This window comes from Armigeres subalbatus, chromosome 2, assembly GCF_024139115.2.
Source record: "Armigeres subalbatus isolate Guangzhou_Male chromosome 2, GZ_Asu_2, whole genome shotgun sequence".
Taxonomy (NCBI): Eukaryota; Metazoa; Arthropoda; class Insecta; order Diptera; family Culicidae; genus Armigeres; species Armigeres subalbatus.
Genome location: NC_085140.1, coordinates 147036615 through 147042695, shown reverse-complemented (window position 1 = coordinate 147042695; position 6081 = coordinate 147036615).

Here is a 6081-nt window from a genome sequence, read left to right as displayed (position 1 = left end):
AGTCCCTTCTGCCCCTAAGGCTCTAGCGCTCTTCCAATCTGCCACTGTGCTGATCGCGTGTGCTGCGGTAGTTCTATCACGGGAATTGACTCCCCGACGAAGCCGACGATCTTAATACCAAAAGGGGACTTGAGCTTCAGAATCCCGTTGTACATAAGCTTCCGTAATACCAGGCCCAGTATTGAACCTTGCGGAACTCCTGCTGTAAAAGGAACGCTTCTCTGACTATCGGCCCCTGATCGGCTTTCGCAATGGCTATTTCGTTTCTCTTTAATGGTGTACTTATTCATATTCACTTAAAAGTGTATTTCAGGAGCGTGTTCCACGCTATTCGTAAGCCGTTTGTAGAGGTACTGGGTTGAGGGGGTAGTCAATGATGATTTTAGGAGCTGTACAACCAAACACCATTGATTTTGGCTATCGCGACACCCTCAGCAGAGGAGTGTACCACCTCTTGGATCGGGTACCGCCCCGTCATGCGAATAACCACCGTCCTAGACCCGTTCACCACCCAATTGCTGTTATCGACTAAGACGTTATGCGGGTCTTGCAGTGAATGAAGGGGAGGAGATTTAGCTTGCGTTTGAGAGATTTGACCAATTTCACGTAATAACCGTTCTAAGGTTTCCTCTGAACCTAATTGGGCAATTAAAACGGGACCAGTGGTCTCTTCTTGAGAGTGGCATTATAGCCACCGATAAGATAAACCCGGTAAACGTGGACAGTTATGCAGCCGGGGTACGATGTTTATTCGATCCAATTAATTTATTTGATTCGCTGATGATATGGACTTTGTCGGTCGAACATTTGCAAAGCTGACAGAACTTCTACCACGGTTGCGCGGTACTTGCTAAATTCTAGTTTATCGCCTTTTTGTAGATGGGATATAAGACACCTACCATTCGTTCCTGCAGCAGAACCTCATCCTTTCGAATCTTTCAAAGCTGATCCAGTGCAGCTGACCCATTGGATGTTTAAATTTTTCAATAACTTTAAACATATTCCCATCACGCACCATTTCAGCATCAACACCAGTTGATTTACCTCTGTCACTACCTGCAACTATGTATGTACTTTGTCATGGTGAAGCTGATGGTTAAGCATACCCACGCAGTCCATACATTTCGAGCTGTGCGTAACAGCTATAGATAGTGGAATATATAGACGAGCGAGGGTAAACCCTCTGTCTCCGGCTGAGTCGGTCCGACGCCCATTCCACAATCGACCTATACATCACAAACATGAACGACCATATCTCCCAGCCGGTCGTCTACCAGGAGCTCAGCTCGGATCACTACCCGGTGGTGGCGGAAATGGTCTCCTCGTTCAATCGGCATCAGCAGTTCCAGAGAAACTACCACCGAGTCGACTGGAAGCGGTTCCAGCAGTGCGTCGAAATCACCATCAATTACGAGGTGCGTCCGGAGACGCCGGAAAGTATCGACCGCCAGCTGTGCGCCATCGAGGAGGCGATCTCGGTGGCCCGAGAGCAACATGTACCGACGGCTTGGCAGGTAAGCAACTCCCTAAACATCGATACACTCACCAAAGATTTGAATCGATTGCGGAATGTCACTCGCAGGCTGTTTCAGCGTACTGGACTGCTTGAGCTAAAGGCACGCTGCAATCGAATCACAAAAATTATCCAGACCAGAATGGTGGATCTCAAAAATAACGATTTCTCGAATAAGATCCGCACTCTCCCAGATTATGCTAAGCCGTTCTGGAAAATGACCAAAATACTAAAATCCAAGCGTCGGCCCATTCCACCTTTGATCCCGCTAGACAATAATGGTTCTAAGGATCGCTTGATAACTCCTTCAGAGAAGGTCGCTGAAATAGGTCGTCACTTCGTCAGCTCACACAATCTTGGGCAGAACATCGTCAGTCCACACTAAGCAGCCGTCAACGAGCATGCTAACAACATCCATTTGATTCCCACCGACTTCTCGGAGGAGTTGGATATCTCAGCTGGCGAATTGACGGCTCAAATCATCGAAGAACATGAAGGCCCCAGGCTTCGAGAGCATCCTAAATCTCAAGCTCAAACACATGAGTGCTCCGTTCTTTGAGCACCTATCGCTGATCTTTTATCTGTGTACGGCTCAGTTACTTTCCATCGTCCTGGAAGTCAGCGAAAGTCATCCCCATCCGGAAGCCTGGGAAGGATCCTTCCTCCCCCAAAAGTTATCAGCCCACCAGCCTTGTTTCAGGATTATCCAAGCTATTTATCACCGGTTACTTGAGTCTGATTTAGCCTTACTTCTTCTTCTTCTTCTTCTTATTAGCATTACATCCCCACACTGGGATAGAGCCGCCTCGGAGCTTAGTGTTCAGTAAGCACTTCCACGGTTATTAACTGCGAGGTTTCTAAGTCAGGTTACCATTTTTGCATTCATATATCATGAGGCTATCACGATGATACTTTTATGCGCAGGGAAGTCGAGACAATTTCCAATCCGAAAATTGCCTAGACCGGCACCAGGAATCGAATCCAGCCACCCTCAGCATGGTCTTGCTTTGTAGCCGCGCATCTTACCGCACAGCTAAGGAGGGCCCCGCCTTGCATAAGAGGTAAAATACCAAAAAATAATACCAAAACTTATATGCAGAATACTTGAAGCATGCTATGCTTAGGTATTTCAATACCAAACGAATAATAATTGGTAATGCATTTGGTACTGAAATTCAATTTAATAACTGAGTGTGTTATGGCTTAAGTATTCTGCCGTAATCTGGAAAAGTGACGTAACAGCTATTTTACAACATGCATGTTTTCCATTTTTCTGTTAAAGAGCTTGATGAGTAGTACTCGTTAACACCATTTTTGGAAAATGGCGTATACGTCACTTTTTCAGATTACGGCAGTATTGTGCATATTAGTTTTTGGTATTATTCCTTTGGTATTTTACCTCTTATGCAGGGCTAGTTCATAACAGAGTATGGTATCAATAACAGAATGAAGTATTTTTGAGCCAATTTCTCCTGCTCGTGCAATTACCTGTCGGCAAGGACATTCCGGGTCTCAATCAGCGGAGCGAGTTCCAATGCGCACAACATCGTCGCAGGCGTCCCCCAGGGCAGTATCCTCGGGCCCCTGCTTTTCAATCTGTTCACCTCCGATATGTCAGAACCTCCAGATGGGGGCATTCTGTCTCTGTTCGCAGATGACACCTCCATCGTCTTCAACGGTAGAGTGATCAGAGCGCTAGTGGCAAAACTCCAACGAGGCCTGGATGCCCTGACAGAGTACCTCACAAAGGACATATCGAAGATATGTATCAACGCGGCGAAGTCCCAGGTCATCATTTTCCCCCACTCTAAATCCCCTAAACATGTTCCGCCTGGGGACTGTGAAATCATGCTCAATGGACCGACTGTAGAATGCGCCAATGAGGCCGACTACCTTGGCTTGACCCTCGACAGCATGCTTATTTTCCGCCAACAGGTTGACAAGACGGTGACGAAGTGTAACGTTTTGTTGAAACTACTGTACCCTTTGATCAACCGTCGGTCGTCATTGTCCCTGAAAAATGAGCTTGCTGTCTACAAGCAAATCATGACGGTCTGGGAGAGCTGCACTAAAACCCACCACCTCAAACTTCAACGCGTCCAAAACAAATTCCTGAGAATGATCCTCAACACCCCTCCCAGGACAAGAACATCCGAGGTCCACCGTCTGGCCGGGATAAAAACCTTTCATGAACGCTTTGGTGAGTGTAAATATAAGTTTAGGGTCCGTTGCTTGCATTCGCATCAGGCTCCAATTAGGCCGCTAGTTCCAATCTAGGTTATCAATTTTTTATTGTAAATATTAGTGTACGTACATAGTAGTTATCATTTTTTTTCTAAATGAGCTAATAATTTTCTAAATGAGGCTGCCCATTGGCGTAACTACACGGGGGCTAGGGGGGGCTATAGCCCCACCTACGATCTGGCTAGCCCCCCCCCCTAGATAATTTGTTACATTGTATAAGTATTGTACATATCTAGTCCACTGATTATATACGGGGGGAAATAAAGGATTGTCTTCATTATCCAATCCCTCTCTTCGAAACACTACAGCAAGTTGAATCTATTCGCTCAAGTTTTTGAACTTCGAGCAATAGTTATAACGCTTGCTCACGACAAAATCTGGACCCTTCAAACACGTTATAACTTATGAAATACCAAAGGAAATACCTCATCAACAAGTGAATCAAAAAATATATTATTTATTAGTATACAAGTACTTAATGGATAATGGACAATTCCTTGAGATTTTCAAGTTTTTCCAGGGTTTTGTGAGTAATTGTTATCTAAATCGAGCGTATGATCTTAACCTTCCTAACTAATGCCAATCCTAAAAGCTGCAGCGCAATTATCACTGTAGGCTTTTTGAGAAGGGTTCGGTACAACTCTTAGATTTCAAGTAGAGGTAACTAAAAGTTGAATAAGAAAGAACTTTGTATTCTTTCGGATTGATTTTTAAATCTCTGCATACTATTTAATTCTCTAAACTTCAATTGTCGCTGCAGCAATGAAACAAGTGAAAATGTCTCAGTAGGCGTGAAACAGACCTACTGAGAGAAAAGATGTGTTAAATGTTCCTATGTGTTATCAAATGCTCCTATAAGTTAATTTGTTGCAATTTTTTTTAAACTAAATTGAAAATTAACGACCAATAAGTTGTATTGGGATGCAAAACTGATTTTTTTTAAATCATTAAATCATTAAATCACTGATTTCATTAAATTATGAAGTTATTCTAACAGAAAAGACAGGTTAGTTTGTTGTGGTCAGATCGCCGTTTGAAAGCTCGTAGGAATTGTCAGGCCATTGAATTGAAAGCTGACGAAAAGAGTTTAACTAACTAATATTTAATTTATAATGTATTCTAAGGTTCGAAGCAAATAAAAAAATTCTTTGAAAATCAGGATCGTGCTTCACATTCTATTTACGGCGAGCGCAACACCTATGGTTTTCTGAATCTATCAAGGATTTTGGGAATCCTACGAGATTTCTAGATTTTTAAACAGGGCTGAGCGTCGATGAACATCATTTGAAGTCGTCCATTGATATCTGGTAGACCAACAATATACATCAGTTGAATCGAGCAAAAATGGTAAACTTTTAAAAGTTTAAAAAAAAGTTAGCCCCCCCTAGAATTTTTCATTTGTTACGCCAATGAGGCTGCCATGTCATACTAGAAATATTTTCAAATTACTTCCTTTCCAAAATAACTTTGAAATCTATTTAAAAAGAACAACAAAGATGAAGGGCCGTGTGGCCAAACACTTACAATGTACATTAGATGTAAAATCAAACCAAATAAATAACATACATATGAAAAAATCCTCTGTTTCCAAACGGACTGGAAAACGTGTCTCGCAACGTGCATGACGTCACGATTCCAATGAAAATATTAAGGGTTGTGAAATAATATGCGTCTGGTACACGGTCAAAAAACGAACCCAACCGTGCTTTTGCTCATCTGTTGATTCTACTATTATCTATTATTATATTATCTATTATCTACTATTATATTAATATGGTAGTAATATGGGAGTATGAAGCCTACCAGCCGGTTGACAGTTTCAGCATCCTTCCATATTTTCTGAATAATATGAATCGATTTATGTACACTGAAAAAGCTTAAATCTTTGGAAAAGCCAAACTTCAATTCTGACCCATAAGTCCATGTTTTATTTTAAAAATTCCTTAGTTTCACCTGCACCCTTCATCGACCGTGCCAAGAACAGTAGCTCAGCTGAGATGCCACTTCCGACCATGTGACACTCATACAATCGCCGTCCTAACACTCTCGCTATGATGGGCAGAAGGGAAAATCCATATGAAGGTATGTGAACAATGGTAACGGCATGAGAATGTGTACGCCATCTAAAAGTCCACGCTTGATTCGAGGGAAAACAAAAGTGTGAAAACTCTCATCATCCTCTGGTTTCGGTGGAGCGCAGCGAAGGAAAATGCTGATGATGCGTACGATGGTGTTTGGCTGCCGTCTCCATCGTGCGATGCAGTGAGAGGGCTTCGTTGATCGGAGAGAAAATCCCTGAGCCGAGCTGAGCGTGAGCGAGCAGA